At 42.5% G+C, this 18,785-nt stretch overlaps 1 pseudogene; it reads right to left on the minus strand.

Annotated features, from left to right (window-relative positions):
* Positions 1–14,852: 14,852 nt before the first annotated feature.
* On the minus strand, positions 14,853–16,043 carry LOC123806285 (annotated as a pseudogene).
* Between the last annotated feature and the right edge of the window lie 2,742 nt (positions 16,044–18,785).

Here is an 18,785-nt window from a genome sequence, read left to right on the forward strand (position 1 = left end):
GTCCTTCTCCTTTTGACATTTGGTGCAATACTGGTTTGGTGGTAACAGCTGAGGTTGAAATGATACCCTTGCTGGGTAAAGTAGCTTTAGTTTTAGGTCCTTGCTTTTCATCACTTTGAATATTTCATGCCTGTCCCTTCTGGCTTGAAATGTTTTTGTTGAGAAATTAGATGACAGTCTTATTGGAGTTCCCTTGTAAGTAACTAACTTCTTTTCTCTTGTGGTTTTTAAGATTCTCTCCTTATCTTTAAGCTTTGCAGTTTTAATTATGTTATGTCTTGGTGTGGGCCAATTTTGTTCCAAAATATGGGACTCTCTATGCTTCCTGGACTTGTATATCTTTTTCCTTCACCAGATTAGGGACATTTTGGGTCATTATTTCTTCATATAGGTTCTCAATATCTTGCTCTCTGACTTTTCCTTCAGTACCCCTATGATAAGGATGTTTATGCTTCACGTTGTCCTAAAGGTCCTTAAGTGATTCTCATTTTTTAAAAATTCTTTTTACTTTTTGCTGCTCTGTTGTGTGTTTTTTCTACCTTGTTTTCCAAATTCCAGATTCAATCCACTGCTTCATGTAACCAACCTGTTCATTCCTTCCAGTGTATTATTTATTTCAGATATTGCATTCTTTTGTTCTTTTTATGGTTTATCTGTCTTTTTCATATTTTTATGCATCCTTACAATCACTACTTTGAAATCTATAAATGATAAATTGCTTGCCTACATTTCATTTAACTCTTCTGGTGGAGAATTCTCTGGTTTTCTCATTGGATCCTGTTTCGTTGTCTTCCCATTTTGGCTACCTCTTTGTGTTTGTTTCTCTGTATTAATTAGATCTGTAAAGACTCTGGTGCAGATCTATGTCAGATGCTGCCTATGACTGAGTCTGGGAAACCTGTTTGTAGCTATCAGTGTTCCACGGCTTGCTGTTCAGTATGCTGGTTCTGGGTACATGCAGAGTTACAAAGCTGTGCACCAAGTCTGGGTTTTACTAGCACGAGCCCAGAGGAGGGTCAGCTAAAGTATCAAAGCTCCCAGCAATCCACCTCTGCCAGCAAGCTGTTTGTTAGGCTTAATCACTGAAAGAGCCTCCAGTTGTACTTCTCAGCAGGGCTTAAACTCAACAGGGTTAGGGCAAGAAGGATTCCTGCTGGTGAGGCTGTTGCTTCACCCAAGGCTGATGCTGCATAGAGGGATGTGGCCTTCCCAAGAAAGATGGTTTCTGCAGTATGGGAAATGACTGATCGCAAGGATCCTGGCATCTGAGCCTTCAGTTCTTGCCCCTGAAATACCAACTCCAGACTCTCCTCATATGACTCTAGTCCTGTATACCCTTTCTTCCTCAAAGCCCAGGGTAAGTGGCTGGAAACAAAATTTGTGTGTTGGACCTTAAAGATAGTGTCTGCATCTCTCCTCATCTCTCCTTGATGGAAAGAAACCCCACAGCTTTTCCCAGCTGGATATTATGTGGTTATGTGCCATCTGGTGCTCCCATGCATCTGGTGCTCCAGGCTGGGGAGCCCTGCTTGGGGTTTACACCCCACACTTCTCAGGGGGAATCCCTCTGCAGCCACTGAAATATTCCTCTAGAACTTAAGCTGCTGCCTATGGACCCAGCCAGCCCTCTTATTTCTCTGCAATTCCTACCAGTATTGATGTGGTGATGAGGTTTCTTCTGTAAGTCCCTGGTGATATGGCATCTCTCCAGTTAGTCTTCAGTTGGTTAATCAAGATGATTTTTCTATAATTTAGTTGTAATTCCAGTTTGGTCCTGGGAGGAGGTTAATGTAGCTTCCATCTAGTCTGCCACAATCATTGGATCCCAGTATTCAATTTTTTTATTCAATTGTAAATGGGATTGTTTTCTTAATTTCTCTTCCTAATAGCTTGTTACTGTTGTATAAAATGCAACCAATTTCTGCACATTGTTTTGTATACTGCTGCTTTACTAACTTCATATGTCAGCTTTAATAGCTTTTTGGTGGAATTTTGTTGTGTGGGGGCTAACCCCATAGGTGGGAGTCACTTGCATCTCTATAGTGCCTGCTGAGTTCACCCTTTGGGCATGTAATTTGTAAAGCTAATTGGGTGGTGCTCTGGTGTGGTCTGATGCTGGTACCAGGTGTGTTGGTACTGGAACCTCTAGGGAGGGGTTCTGATGCTGGCCCAGCTCAGCTGCTGCTTTTCCCTGGGCCAGGCCAACTGATAGGAGCTACAAAGGGATCTAAAGCTGTCTGGGTTGATCTTGGAGGTTCCTAGGAAAGGCTATGCTTTGAAGCATGGCCACCTTTCACTAGTGCTGGCCTGGGGGGCTGCTTAGTAGTTGGTACAAGGCACTCTGATGATATCTGCTGCTTGTTTTGGGTTTGTGGACCTTTCAGAAATTAAAGGGAAGTACACAGCATGGGCTGAGGGCAGCCACTTGTGAGTAACAGCTGGTGAAAGAGGTCTGATGTCTAGGTGAGTTGGATGGTGCAGGTTCTCAGGGAATCACCAGGGTGGGGTGAGTTTGATGGAGACTCAGATTTGGCACCTGCCAGTGACTACAGGCTGAGTGGGGTGAGGGCTCAGCAAATGGACAATGGCACCTACCAGCACTTTAGTCCAGGAGAGAGCTGCATCTTTAGTTCTCACCCTGAAGCTAGGTTGTGGGGGGGTTCCACCTGCAGGACCTGTGCCCCCCACCGGCCGCCATGGATGAGAATAAGTCTACCAAGACATGATTTGCTTGGGGAGGAAAGGTGGCTGATCTCTCAAAGGAGAAGGGCCAGGAGCCTACTCCTTAATGGGCTTTTATTGGGTTCATTTGCACAGGAATACAGGTAAAGCTCATTAATCATTGTGAGGCAGTAAGGATCAAAAAATAGATAACAAAGAACTCTGAGGGCCTATTTTGAGTCAGGGTCAGATAGCTAAAGAGCCATAAAACTTTGAGGGACAAACTTACTTCTTGCTTGGACCTCTTATTATTTAATTGAGAGCATTCTAAACAACGCAGGTTTCACAGGATTTTACATATTCTTTCTTAGGCTTGATTGTCTGGGGAACCCACCCTTTCCAGCACAGGGCTGCACCACCCTCTGTCATTTTTTCAGGCTTAGGTGGAGCAAGGGGGTAAGGCAGCCAGAAGACTAGGAGGTTTTCGCAGAATGAGGACTCAGGCTTTATCAAAGCCGAGGGGCGAGGGTCCATCACCCCCTTTTGCTGTACACCCCAAAGTCCTTTCTTGGGGGCCTCCCACATGATCATGCCTGTCTTAGGTCATTCCCCCCTTGGGGAATCTTACCCGTCATTGGCTAACCGACCAAGCATTGGGGGCCACTTATGGATGAAGTAAAAGGTGACTTAAAAGGAGCAGAAATGATGCTCCTGCCAGGGAGACCAGCTTTTGTCTCCTTAGTGGCTTACAGTCCAAGGTCGCTCCCTCAGCCTTAGCCTTGGTGGGGGTTACAGCTTCTGAAACCAGGCAGGGTGGTTCCCAACACTAGACAATTCAGTTCCTCCCTGTATATCCCTGGTGCTTTTTGAGTTGCTGCCCCAGCATTGGAGCTCAGAGTGAGTTCGTCAGCAAGTATGGTGACCAACTGGGACTGCAGCAGCTCTGTCTCAGCAGGATGGAATCCCCGTAATTTTCACAGCTAGATATTACGAGGGCTCCTCCTCTTTTCAGGACTGGTGGTTAGGCTGGGGAGCCTGGTCTGGGGCTGAAACCCCTCACTCCTCAGGAGCCGAAGCAGAAATATCCCTCCTGATTCTTAACTGCCACACGTGGAAGTGGAAGTATCCTTGTTTTTGTCTCCAGTCTAAAGTGGCTTTAAAAAAATAAAGTGGCTCTTTAAATATATCCTTAGTTCTAAGTGTTCTGTTAGTCTTTAGGTGGTTGTCAAGGGTGGTGGTTGTACAATTTAGATTGGGTCCTTCTGGTCCTGATTCCTAGGTGGGTGGTTTTGTGTATGTTCTAGGACCCTGTGGGTCTTTCCAAGAAACCCTCCTGTGAGACTTGGAGCTTCTCCCACCACTGCAATCCCCACAATTTTTTACAGCCGGGGGCTTTGAATCTTTATTTCTCTGCCCCAGAGCCCTGGGTTGTGCAGTCTGTCTCACACCCCAGTTGTTCCTCCTGGTTTATTTGCATGCACCTGTGGAACCACCCAATCCACCAGCCTTCACCTTGCCCACCCAGTCCTCTAGCCACTGCCTTGCTGCGCATCCTCTCCACCCTGGCTGCCCGTCTCTGCCCCTCCTGCCAGTCTGAATGAATGTTCCTTCTTTAACTCCTTGGTTGTCAGACTTTATATAGTTGATTTTTCTAGCAGTTCTGGTTATATTTTGTTTTTAAATTTGTTGGTGCCCTTTTGGTTGTGTGAAGAGGCAAAGTGTATCAACCTGTGCCTCCATCTTGGCTGGAAGTCCCAGGACATGTTTTTATGGATGTGAGGGTGTGTATGTGTGCATGTGTGTAGGGGGCGGGGGAAGAGAGAGAGAAAGAGAAAAAGAGAAAGAAATTGATGGGTTGCCTCCTGCATTTCTGCATGTGCCCCAATTGGGAATCAAACCCACAACCTAGGTATGTGCCCTGACTGGGAATCGAACCCAGAACCGGCTGGGGTACAGCACCAATGCTCCAACCAACTGAGCCACCTGGCTAGGGCCAGTCATTCCACCAATGCAGGCAGACCTTTTTCTACCATGCTTTGCTTTATTCTGCTCTGTAGTTACTGGGTTGGAGGGGGCGGGTTGTTTGCTTGTTTTGTTTTTGTTTTACAAATTAAAGATTTGTGGCAACCATTGTATCTTACATGTCTGTCAGTACCATTTTTTTTCCCAACAGGCTTAATGATAGCATTTTTAAAAATATATATTTTATTGATTATGCTATTACAGTTGTCCCAATTTTCACCTTTTGCCCCACCCCCCACACCTGGTACTCTTCATTCCCTCTCGCAATCCCCCTGATTAGTTCATGTCCATGGGCCATACATGTAAGTTCTTTGGCTACTCCATTTCCTATACTCAGATATTTGGCGGGGGGGTGTTGTGCATTCTTTAAAAATTTTAGAGGTAGGAAATGTATAAAGGGAAGGAGGCAAACATCAATGTGAGAGACAAACATCGATTAGTTGCCTCTTGTACACATTCCCTGACTGGGGAACCAAACCTACAACTGAGGCATATGCCCTGACCTGGAATCAAACCAGTGACCTTTTTCTTTGCAGAACAATGTCCAACCAACTGAGCTACACCAGCCAGGACTCCTTAAACCGAGGTTTGTGTGTGTGTGGGTTTGTTTGTTTGTTTGTTTTATAGAGAGGGGAGAGGAGGGATAAAGGGTAGAGAAAATGTTACGTATTTTAAATAAAAATGGAGTATAATATATACAACGTAGATGTTCTGGGATTTGTTTGTTGAATTTCCTTGGTTTGGTTTTTAAGTAGGCACACACAGAGACTAAGTATTAGGGGTGAGGAACAGAAGTATTTTGGTATCCCGAATCAGCACTAAAAATCCCCCACTACGTGAAATGAATTGAAATTGCTGGAATAGCTGTGGTTGGACACAACTTGTTTTCTGGAGACAATATATTTTGGAGTGTATGTTATTCCCCCATCTCTCCGTGGGCAAAAGGAACCCTCAACTCTTTTTAAAAACTATCTTAAATGTTTTATTACAGTTGCCATACAATATTATATTAGTGTTTGGTGTAAAACATGGTGATTAGACATTTATGTAATTTACAAAGTGATCACTCTGAGAAATCTAGTACCAGTCTGACACCATACATAGTTCTTACCATGTTATTGAATATATTCCCTGTGCTGTACTTTACAGCACTGTGACTGTTTTTATAACTGGCAATTTATCCCTCGTCCTCTTTCACCCATCTGTCCAACCTCCCTCCAATTTTGCAGCTATCAAAATGTCTTCTGTCCTTGTGAGTTTGTTTTCTATTTTGTTTGTTCATTTATTTCATTCTTTAAATTTCCTTATCAGTGAAATTGTATGGTATTTCTCTCTTTATCTGATTTATTTCATTTACGTAATGCCCTGTAGGTCCATCCATATTGCTGCAAACTGCAAGATTTTATTCTTTATTTTGGTTGAGTAATATTCCATTGTATATAAAACCACATATTCTATATCCATTTGTATATCAGTGGACACTTAGGTTGCTTCCATATCTTGGCTACAGTAAAGAATGCTGCAATGAACATAAGGATGCATATGTCTTTTCAAATTAGTGTTTTGTATGTCTTTGGAGAAATACCCAGAAGTGGAATTGCTGGGTCCTTCTTTGTCTCTTGTTATATAACCTTTGTTTTGTCTATTTTCTTGATGTGGTTTTGCTACCCAAGCTTTTTCTTTCATTTCCATTTGCATGAAATACCATTTTTCATCCCGTGTCTTTTTTTAAAAATTACTTTACTGTTGTTCAATTACAGTTGTCTGCATTTTCTCCCCATCACTCCTCCCCTAGCCAAGCCCAACTCACCTCCCTCCCTTGCTTCCATCCTCCCCCTTGGTTTTGTCCCTGTGTCCTTTATAGTACTTCCTGAATACCCTTTTCTCCACTGTCCTCTCCCCTCCCCTCTGGCTATTGTTATATTGTTCTTAATTTCAATGTCTCTGGTTATATTTTGTTTGCTTTTTTGTTGTTGATTAGGTTCCAGTTAAAGGTGAGATCATATGGTATTTGTCCCTCACTGCCTGGCTATTTCACGTAGCATAATGCTCTCCAGTTCCATCCATGCTGCCACAAAGGGCATAAGCTCCTTCTTTCTCTCTGCTGTGTAGAATTCCATTGTGTAAATGTACCACAGTTTTCTGATCCACTCATTTGCTGATGGGCACTTAGGTTGCTTCCAGCACTTGGCTGTTGTAAATTGTGCTGCTATGAACATTGGGGTGCACAGATTATTTTGTACTGGTGTTTCAGGGCTCTTAGGGTATAATCCTAGCACTGGAATTGCTGGGTCAAAAGGCATTTCTACTTTTAGTTTTCTGAGGAAATTCCACATTGTTTTCCACAGTGGCCGCACCAGTCTGCATTCTCACCAACAGTGGACTAGGTTTCCCTTTTCTCCACATCCTCTCCAACACTCGTTTGTTGATTTGTTTATGTTGGCCATTCTGACTGGTGTGAGGTGGTATCTCATTGTGGTTTTAATTTGCATCTCTCTGATGGCTAGTGATGCTAAGTATCTTTTCATATGTCTCTGGGCCCTTTGTATGTCCTCCTTGGAGAAGTGTCTGCTCAAGTCTTTCCCCCATTTTTTAATTTTTTTTTCTTCCTGGAGTGGAATTGTGTGAGGTCTTTATGTATTTTGGAGATCAAACCCTTGTCCGAGGTATCATTGGCAAATATGTTTTCCCATATAGTTGGTTCCCTTTTCGTTTTAATGCTGCTTTCTTTAGCCATGCAGAAGCTTTTTATTTTGATGAGATCCCATTTGTTTATTCTTTCCTTTATGTCCCTTACTTTAGGGGACATATTTGTGAAGATACTGCTGTGTGGGATGTCTGAGAGTTTCCAGCCAATGTTTTCCTCTAGGACATTTATGGTGTCACGACATATATTTAAGCCTTTTATCCACCTTGAGTTTATTTTTGTGTGTGATATAAGTTGGTGATCGAATTTCATTTTTTTGCATATAGCTGTCCAGATCTCCCAACACCATTTGTTGAAGAGGTTATTTTTACTCCATTTTATGCTTCTTCCCTCTTTGTCAAACATTAATTGACCATAGAGACTTGGGTTTCTTTCTGTGCTGTCTGTTCTGTTCCATTGGTCTATGCGCCTGTTTTTATGCCAGTACCAGGCTATTTTGATTACAGTGGCCTTGTAATACAGTTTAGTATCAGGTATTGTGATCCCTCCTGCTTTGTTCTTCTTTCTCCAAATTGCTACAGCTATTTAGGGTCATTTATGATTTCATGTAAATTTCTGAAATGTTTGTTCTATATCTGTGAAATATGTCATTGGTACTTTAATAGGGACTGTATTGAATCTATAAATCACTTTGGGTAGTATGGACATTTTGATGATGTTAATTCTTCCAATCCATGAGCATGGTACATGCTTCCATTTGTTTGTGTCTTCTTTCATTTCTTTCTTCAGTGTTGTATAGTTTTCTGAGTACAGGTCCTTTACCTCCTTGGTTAGGTTTATTCCCAGGTACTTTATTTTCCTTGTTGCTATAGCAAATGGGATTTTTTCCCTGATTTCTGTTAAGGATATTTCATTGTTGGTATACAAAAATACATTTGATTTCTAAGTATTGACTTTGTATCCAGCTGTTTTGCCAAATTCATTTATTAGGTCAAGCAGTTTTTTGGTGGCATTTATAGGATTTTCTATGTACACTGTCATGTCATCTGCAAACAATGACAGCTTTACTTCCTCTTTTCCAATTTGGATGACTTTTATTTCCTTTTCTTGTCTGAACACTGTGTCTAGGAATTCCAGTACTGTGTCAAATAGGAGGGGTGAAAGTGGACATCCTTGTCTTGTTCCTGATTTAAGTGGGAAAGTTCTAAGTTTTTGTCCATTGACTATGATGTTGGCTGTGGGTCTCTCCTATATGGCCTTTATTATGTTGAGGAATGCTCCCTCTATTTCCACTTTGCTGAGTGTTTTTATCATAAATGGGTGCTGTACCTTATCAAATGCATTTTCTGCATCTGTTGATATGATTGTGTGATATTTTTGTCTTTCGTTTTGTCTATGTGGTGTATTATATTTATTCACTTGCAAATATTGTACCATCCTTGCATCCCGGGGATGAATCCTACTTGGTCATGCTGTATGATCTTTTTAAATGTATTGCTGGATGCAGTTTGCCAATATTTTGTTGAATATTTTAGCATCTGTGTTCATCAGCAATTTTGGCCTGAGGTTTTCTCTCTTTGTTATGTCTTTATCTGGTTTTGGGATTAGTATGATGCTGGTTTCATAAAAAGGGTTTGGGAGTCTTTCAACTTCTGAGTGAAATAATCTCTGGAGGATAGGGGTTAGCTCTCCATGAAATGTTTTCTAAAATTCTTCTGTGAAACCATTTGGTCCAGGTCTTTTGTGTGTCAGAAGCTTTTTGATTACTGCTTTAATTTCATCAGCTGTTATTGATCTGTTCAAGCTTTCTGCTTCTTTTTCATTGAGTTTTGGAAGATTATATTTTTCTAGAAATTTGTCCATTTCACCTAGGTTTTCAAATTTCTTGGCATACAGTTCTTCATAGCAGTTTCTTACAGTCCTTTGTATTTCTGTGGTATCAGTTGTGATCTCTCCTCTTTCATTTCTGATTCTGTTTCTTTAGCTCCTGTCTCTTTTTTTCTTGATGAGCCTGCTTAAAGACTTGTCAATTTTGTTTATCTTTTCAAAGAACCAGCTCCTGGATTCATTGATCCTTAGAATTGTGCTTTTAGTCTGTATGTCATTTAATTCTGCTCTGACCTTGGTTATTTCCTTCCTTCTACTTGCTCTGGACTGTCTTTGTTGTTGTTCCTCCAGTTCTTGTGGATGTAGGGTAGGCTGTTTATTTGAAATGTTTCTGTCTTTTTTAGGTAGACCTGTATCACTATGAACTTGCCTCTTATGGCTGCCTTTGCTGTGTCCCATAAGTTTTGGTGTGTTGTGAATTCATTTTCATTTGTTTCCAGAAACTTTTTGATTCTTTCCCTAATTTCATTCTTGACCCATTCATTATTTAATAGCATGCTATTCAATCTCCATGAATGTGAGTGTTTGGGGTTTTTTTCCTTGGGGTTGCTTTCTAGTTTCAGTCCCTTGTGGTCAGAGAAAATACTTGATATGATTTCAATTTTCTTTAATTTGTTGAGGCTTGTTTTGTGTCCTATCATGTGGCCTATCTTTGAAAATATTCCATGTGCATTTGAAAAGAATGTGCATTTAGCTTCTTTGGGATGGAAGGCTCTATATATATATCAGTTAAGTCCATTTTATCTAGGGCATTGTTCAATGCCACAATATCTTTGTTGATATTTTGTTTGGAAGATCTGTCCATTTTTGACAGTGGGGTATTAAAATCCCCTACTATAATTGTGTTGCTGTCAATATCTTTCTTGAAGTCCCCTAAGATTTTCTTTATGTATTTGAGTGCTCCTATGTTGGGTGCATATATATTTAGGATGTTTATGTCTTCTTGGTGGATTATTCTCTTGAGTATTATGAAGTGGCCTTCTGGGTCTCTCTTTATGGTCCTGTTTTTAACATTCTTTCTGAGGCTTCCTCCTTTCTTTTCATTTGGGGATTGTTTCTTTGTCTTCCCATTGTTTGTGAGACTCTTCTTGTTCACCTCTGCTTCTTAAACTTATCTGTTCTCCCTGAGTTTATGGTGTGAACTTCTATGGTAGAATACCTGTGAGATTCAGTGCTACAGTCTCCTTGATCTCCCCAGCTTGCTGGTCTTGGGCTGTCGTTTATGTTGGCTCTGTGTATGTCTTTGGGTTTTGATTGTTATTGGGTCTTTTTTTGGTGGGTCCTTCCCACCAGCTGGTTAACTGAGGGTCACTCTGTCCACCACCTCTTGTATTTTGTTGTGCAGGTGTGCGCAAGTTGTGTTTAAGCTGGTTCTCCTTTGTTTTGAGGATTCTCTCTTGCTCTTGGTCAGTTGTTCATTCTGAGTAATTTCTCCACCATTTAGTTATATTTCCAGATAGGTCCTGGGTTGAGTTAGTTTGGCTTCCACTTCCTCCTTCACCTTCTTCTGTTGTTATTTGTTGGTGGTTCCTTTGTTGTTGGGTTCCCTCTTCCAGCAGGTATCGTGGTGGTCACAGCTTCTACCTACTCGTCTGATTTTTCAATGTCCTCTACAATTTTTGGTCTCCAATCTTCATACATGCTGGGATACTGTTCGTTGTTCGCTCTGTTCCTCAGAAGATCGCTAAGTGTTTCACCTGTGTGCAGGTGGGAGTGGACCTCACTCCCACCTGTCTTGCCGCCCAGTGTGTGTCTTTTAATGTGAAGGGGGTCTTGTGTAAGTAGCGTAAGTATGTATCTTGTTTTCTTACTCATTCAGCCACCTTTTGTCTTTTGATTGAAGCCTTTAATCTGTTTACATTGAAAGTAATTATTTATACATGTGTAGTTATTGTAATTTTACTATTCATATTTTTTACTCTTTCTCTTCTTCTTAAAGAAGCCTTTTTGACATTTCTTGTAATACTTGCTTGGTTGTGTTGAACTCCTTCATGCATTTTCTGCTCTGAAAAGTTCTGTGTCTCTCTATTTTAAATGATACCCTCACTGGATTAAATGGCCTTGGTCGTAGGTTGTTGCTTTTCATCACTTTGAATATTTTTTTGCCAATCTCTTCTGGCTTGCAAAGTTTCTGTTGAGGAATCAGCTGACAGTCCTGCAGGAGGTCACTTGTATGTAACTAACTCCTTTTGTCTTGCTGCTTTTAAGAGTCTCTCTGTCTTTAAAATTTGACATTATAATTGTGATGTGTCTTGGTGTGGGCCTCATAGGGTTCATCTTGTGGACTCTGTGCTTCCTAGGTTAGTAAGTGTATTTCATTCACCAGATTAGGGAAGTTCTCTATCCTTATTTCTACAAGTAGGTTTTCAATCTTTTGCACTTTTTCTTCTCCTTCCAAGATCATTGTGATGGGAGTGTTGTTACACTTGATGTTTCCCAGTATTCCCTGAAACTAGCCACATTTTTTATTCTTTTTTCTTTTTGGTGTTTTAATGGAATGTTTTTAACTACCTTGTCTTCCAAACTGTGGACTTGATCATCTGCTTCATCTAATGCATTGATTCAGTCCATTGTATTCTTTGTTTCAGTTATTTATTCTTAATTTCTATTTGATTCTTTTTTCTATCTCTATTTTTATGTTTTCTATCTCTTTGTTAATGTTCTCACTGAATTCATATGTTCTCCCCCTAAGATCATTGAGCATCCTTAGGAATAGTGATTTGAATTCTACATCAGGTAGATTACTTGCCTCTAATTTTGTTGAGTTCTTTTTCTGGAGTTTTTTCTTCCCTATTTTTTTTCACTTGGGTCATGTTTCTTTGACTCCTTATTTTGACTGCTTCTTTGCATGTGTTTCTATGTATTGGGTAAATCTCTCCTATGTGGCTCAATGGTGTAGTCTCCTGGGTCACCTGTCCCAGATGCTCCAGGGTGTTCCTTGTGTGGATTGTGTGTGCCTGTTGTTGAGCCTTGATTGCTGTTGTCATGTCAGTGGAAGAGATTGGCCCTCAGGCTGATTGGCTCTGAGGAATGGCTGTGAGTACAGCAGATAAGCTGTTTTGCAGGGGCTGATCCCATGGAGCAGGATTTGCTTTAGTGAAGCTCTGGTGCCTGCCGATCTCACTCTTCAGGAGTGTTATTTGTGGAGGTGTTTGGATGGTGTTCTGGCATGGTCTGAAGCTAGCTGCAACTGGGTGTAGTATTTCTGGGGCCTTGTAGGAGGGGCTGTGGTGTGGGCCAAGTACATCTACTTGCTCCTGGCCCAGGGCTACCTGCTAGGAGCTACAAAGTGATTTGAAGATGGCTACCCTTTGTACTGGGCTTGGAGACATCTGGGAGATGTTAAGCTCTGAACTGAGGCCAGCTGCTAGTAGTGCCAACTTATGGCCATTTAGCAAGTGGTATGGAGGAGACCAAGGCCTGATGCTGCTCATTTGAGTTTTGTGAACCTTTGAGAGAGTCCTTAGCATGAGCTGAGACAAGCTGTTTATATGGATAAGCCACTGGAAATGGTTTGGATAAGCCCTAATTTGGGTGGAGCAGGGTCTCAGGGAACCACCAGGGCAGGGTGAATGGTGTTAGTCAGGTTGATGAACACTCAAGACTTTGTTCCCACCTTTACCAACAGTCTGGAAGGGGAGGAGGCTCAACAAAGGAACAGTGATGCCTGCCAGGATGTTTTCCCAGAAAGAACAGCCCCTCCAGCCCTTGTCCTGAAGCCCCACAATTTATTTCCTCTCTGTATGTCTGTGGCCTTTTTCAAGCTTCTGCCTCAGTGCTGGAGTGCAGAGTGAGTGAGTGTGTCAGAAAGTAAGTCTGTGGGTGGGCCTTTTAAGAGGAATGCCTAGGACTCTAGAGCCCTCCATCTCCTTCAGGCACAATTTTCCTTGCGTCTACATCCAGAAGTTAAGGGGATTTCTCTTCCTAATCACAGGGACCCTGGGCTGGGGAGCCATTTGTGGAGCTGAGACTTGTCAGTCCTCTGGGAAGACCACAGAGGAGGTATACTTGCTAATTTTAACTGTCGTATGTGGGTATGAGATCAACCCATTTTGAATCTCTGCCCCTCTTACCAGTCTTGATGTGGCTTCTTCTTTATATCCTTAATTATAGGAACTGTTCAGCTAGTCTTCAGGTAGTTCTCAAGGGTGGTTGTTCTATGATGTAGTTTTAATTTTGATGTGGTGGTGGGAGGAGGTGAGCACAGCATTAACCTAGTGTGCCATCTGGAAGGTCAGATCCTCTGCTCTTTACTGAGTAGCCCATTTTATCAAGCCATTAGAAGCCCCTACCTGTTCTATTTCCCAAAAGTTGATTAGCAAAAGATTTTGAATCCTTTTCATCTACACTGGGGTATGGAATCCTAGAGGCCCTGCAGTGACACAGTGGTGAGTCCAAGGAGACCTACAGGGTGGCTGTGCAGCCACTGAGGAACTGCCCCTGTAAAGGAGGCCATTCTGATGTCTACTGTAGGAGCCTGGAGTCCAGGGGAGGAAGCTTACAATTTGAAAAGCCCAGGAAAAGCAGAACAAGCTTAATGAGACACTAGGAACAGAGCAGGGAGAGTATGAGAACCTGGACAAGCTGGAGGTAGCTTTTGATTGTGCAGAAAGATTCGGAAGAGCAGGCTGCGATATGAAATCCCCCACCTACAACTTGAGAGTCCCTTCCCCTCTCTCCCTTAGCCAGACTTGCCTCCTGTAGCTGCAGGTAGCAGGGGACACTGAGGGAATGAATGTCAGCTTGGAGGTCAGTGGTCTAGATTCTTCGCATAGCTCACCATGCTTTACACAACAAACATGTCCATGGTGCACCCAGATTAGAATTGTAGTATTTAAGGAAGTCCAGGGAACACCCCAGGAACCTACTTAGAAACTGTTTTTTAATAACTCACAATTCTCTGTTTGCACCTCACCCCCTACTTCTATCTACAGAATCCAGTAGATTAAGAGTCTTTAATCGAATTGCTGAGTGAACATCTCCTAAAGCAGTGTGCAAGTGTGTACGTGTGTGTCTGGGTCCATAATATAGCTACTTGTTAATTATCTGTTTCCTCCACTAGAGTGTAAAATCCAAAATGGAATCTTTATCAGGTCATTGACATTTGCCAAATCATTGTTGGACGAAGAAATAATGGTTGTTGTCATAGTCTGGATTCTTTGGAAAACAGACTCAGAGACAGAGTTTATGGAACAAGATGTTTAACAACATGTGGTGGGGGGTTGTGGTCAGAAAAAGAAAGTAGGATTGGGCAGAGTGAAAGTTGCACTCTGATGCAGGTCTGAAAACAGCATTGAAACTAAAACAAACTTACCCCATAGGTCCTGGGACTGGGGATGGAAGGAGGGCCACTCTCTTGCTATGCTAACTTCTTCCAGAGTCATTAGCCCCAATTTCCTTTCTGCACAAAGGTCTGAGGCCAGAAGAGAGCAGAGGTGGAGTAGAAACACCAGGTCCTCTTGACACCAGAGTACATGAATTGTCTCGGTCTGGGGGTAGGGCAAGGAAGGAGGAGAAGGGGTGACTCTAGCTGTGAGCTGGAGGACAGCAGAGGCTGAACTTCCCCACATTCGGTGGCAAGGGCCTCCCTGTACCCACCTTCTGCCAGTCCGACCAGCCTACAGTCTGGAGCAGCTTAGCAGTCCCCGTTGGTGGCCATGGCAGCATCTCACTCTTTCCTATGTCCTCCAAGGCACTCACCAGACTTTTGCGGTCCCTGTCATCCACTGCAGAGCTTTCTAGAGGTCCAGGATCACACCTGTGGCAAAGCAGTTCAGGTACCGGTCCATGGAGAATTTTTTTTTTTTTTTGCCAATAGGTGCCAGTCATTGCCCCACAAGTGGGGGCTTCCAGGCTGTTGTATATCTTCTGGTAGATGGACAGTAGGATTCTAAAGGCATGGGGTCCCAGCAGGGTGGTAAGCATGCTTGTGGCCACAGAGTAGATGGTATCCAGGAATCCAGCAGTTGTCTCTGCTGATATGGTGTGCAGCTGGAATATCTGGCCTTCCCCTTTCACATACTACACAGAGATCTTGCAGGTGAGCTTCATGGAGGCAAGGCTGTGCCTCTCCAGGGTGAAGGTTTAGTGTAGGGCCTTCTGGCTGCCATTCCAAATGTGATACAAAGGGACTCCTAGTGGTTGGCCAGCAGCTTGCTCCTCCAATGGAGGATGTCTTGGAGAGAGAAGTGCAGGTTATGGTAACTGTCTTTAAATAGCAGGGGTTTTGGCTCCTCATGAGGTAGCTGCCTAGGGTCTTCTCTGATTCCACAGTCTTCTTCCACACTACAGATAGCCTCCAGGCAACACTGCCTGAGGCTATACCATAGGGATATGTAGAGGGCTGGGGCAAAGATGGCCAGCTGGACCTGTTTGACTGCCAAGTGGGAATAGGACTCACCTGTGAACATGTAGGTGTCCAGATGGTCTAACAGGATGTGGCTGGACTTTGCCTCCAGCTGGCAGTAGTAAGGGGTGTCCAGGATCTCCTTATCCAGGATCACTACCTCCTCCCAGTGGTTGAGCTGGAAGATCCAGCTGTCAGCACTTACTTTGGCACAATGGATCACATGAAGATTACAGGATGCAAGGCAGGGGATCCATGGGCTTGCAGGTTGTGTCAAGGGGCTCAATACTGTCTGGGTCCCATCAAAAAGAGGGAGGGTGTTTTCTCCCTTGTTGAACCGAAGGTATATTTTGTTGAACTTGTCCAGGGGATGGTTCCATTGGGCACCAACACACTGATCCCTGTGCTGGGGATGCTGAGGTTCCTGCCCAGTGGCAGCCAGAGGTGCCACTGTGCTGGCAAAGAGGCAATATGACTCATATAAAGGCACACATTGATTAAGAGGTAAGGCTGGGGTTGGAACGCAAGTCAAATCAATTCAAAAAACACCCCCATACATATAGAACTACAATGAACAGTGATACAAATAGACTGATGAAATTAAGTTGCTAAAATGTTGACAAAAAATACCCTGTAGGAGATTATTGCTAGCTGGAATGGAAAGCAAGAATGATATGATGTGATTGGAGAATTGAGTTTTCATTGGTAGTCATTTCTTACATTCCTCTGTATTCAAGGAGTAATCTGACATGTCAGTGTTATTTGAAAAGCAAACCTTCCATTTCCCAGGGAAATTTTTCCCTCATGACATCCTGGATACCACTCTGTGGCCACATAAAATGTCACAGTAAACAACTCAATATATATTTCAAATACTAATTGCCTTCCTAGACCTTGGAATTTCTCACTGAGCTCACTCACAAGTTTTATCATGGGCATAAAATTTATTGTGTTGACATACCCTTTAAAGTGCTGAATTCATCAAGGCTAAACCAAGCCTGTATGACTTTATGAAGAGTAAGATTTTTTTTAAGTTTTGTTCCATGCTTCTCTTCTACATCACAACCTAAATTAAGCCACTGGGTGGAGGGACCTCAGCACTTTTAAAAGAAATGTAATCATCCTTTTCCAGGCATATTCACCCATACTGGATAGAAGTCAAATTACCTATTCTAAAAAGTCTGGGCCTCAGCAACCAGACTTAGTGATAAGAGTCTGTGTTTGATGTGTGGCAACCCAGAGCCAGAGAGGCTTCTTGAGGTTCTCAGATGAAATGAGGAGCTTAAAGATTTTTGCCATGGGACTTTCTGATTTTTGAAAGAGAAGTTTATTGTTACATGATTCCCTAAATTGATCATTGTTCCACATGTTACCGCTAAGAGACTTTGCTTGCAACTCACATGTTGACATGCCTGGTAAAGAGAGCATCTCAAAATATAAATGACTCCAAAAGACACAGGAAAGCCAAGCCTTCTGTCAAGGGCTTTGCAGAGTGAACAGGGAGATGGGAAGGGCAACTGAAATAGGGAGATTCCAGAATGCTTCTGGAATATTTAGAAATATATATGCAACAGAATTAGACTGTAACTTGTTGACAACAAATACCATTCAAAAGTAACACCAATGAATAAATATAGTAACAGAGAGTTATCTAACTCCCTAGGACAGTCATCAGAAGTCACATGTCAGTTTCACCTCCCTTATTTAAGCACACATGTGTATTATGAACTCTGAAGCCAGACATGGGTTCAATTCCTGGCTCTGTCACTTACATTGACATAACTTTAGGCAAACTAACTCTTTTTGGTCTCAGTTTTGCATCTACAAATTGATGATATCACAATACCTTTCTCATAGTGTACCAAAGGTAAAGGAACTTAGTGAATTCTCAATTCTCAGCGTGTTAGTTTTCATAGTGAGATAGATACTGGGAGTAAGGACAGAAAGAAAACATTCAAGTTTCCTTTGGAAGCCTACATTCCAGTGTCAATACGCCACTACATAGACAATTACAATCCAGTGTAAAACTGCTTGAAAGGCCATAATATGGGCTCCTTTGGATGGCTATTTAGTCTAATGAAGAATATTTGCCTGGATACAATGGTACCAGCCTCACTCATCAATAGAAAGGCGAACTAATACCCACTGACAGTCATGCTCATTTGGCTCTAAAGCTATCTGTTGCTGTGTAACACATTACCCAAACCTCAGTGGCTTGAAACAAGAAATATTTATCACTCACAGTTCCTGTTGCTCAAGAGCCAGGAGGTAGCTTCTCTGAGTGCCTCTGGCTCAAGGCTGCTGATGGGGTTGTAGTTAGGCTCTCAGCCAAGCTGCAATTTCAGCTGAACACTCAACCTGAGGGGGCAGGGGTGGGAATCCATGTCCAAGGTCACTCAGTGGATTTTGGCAGGCCACAGCCCTCCATCCTTGCCATGTGGGTGTCTACACAGAAATGCCTCATGAAATGGAAGCTGGCTTCACATGGACTGAGTGATGAGAGAGAGGGAGAGAGAGCCAGAGAGAGATAGGGAAGCTAGTATAAAAGTCAGTCATTTTAAAAACTATATTTTGAAGTGACATCCCATCACTCCTGCCTTATTCTGTTTGTTAGAAGAAGGTCACTGCATCCAGCCAGCACTCAAGGGCATGGGTACCAGGATGTGTGGATCACTGGGGCCTCTTACAGGCTGTCGACCACATTCTGTTGGATCATGTAAGGCTATTTGGAAGGAATTTGGGCAAAACAGAAGAAAGGAAGTTAGAAATTCTGCTGGTCAGTGTCCTTGCCATAAACCACCCAGCTAAAACCACAAAGAAGTAAAGAAGTCAGTTAGTCAATTAGTCATGAACCCAGTCAAATGCTTCCATTTCAAAGATGCCTTCTTTGCCACCATATTGATGTCCTTCCTGCCATTGGTCATCCTTCCATTATCTCATTTCACTTTCATCATTATATTACATAGTCTTATTTACTTATTTGTTACCTTTTCCCAGCCTCTATATTGTAACCTCCATGAAGACAAAGACCCTGTCTGTCTTGAACCTTCAGTACACAGTAAATACTGATCAAAGGACTGCCAGGATCTCTAGATAAACAAGAGGTCCATCTGACCTCAGAGTTCCTGAAATGTGGTTAGAAAGACCAGGTAGCAGACAGAAGGAAGTGTTTGCCACAATTTTGTCTTTAACTGCATCCCCGTTAGAAGATTGAAAGAGCCA

The sequence above is a fragment of the Phyllostomus hastatus genome, unplaced genomic scaffold (genome assembly GCF_019186645.2).
Source record: "Phyllostomus hastatus isolate PE091 unplaced genomic scaffold, TTU_PhHast_1.1 phas_scaffold_385, whole genome shotgun sequence".
Taxonomy (NCBI): domain Eukaryota; kingdom Metazoa; phylum Chordata; class Mammalia; order Chiroptera; family Phyllostomidae; genus Phyllostomus; species Phyllostomus hastatus.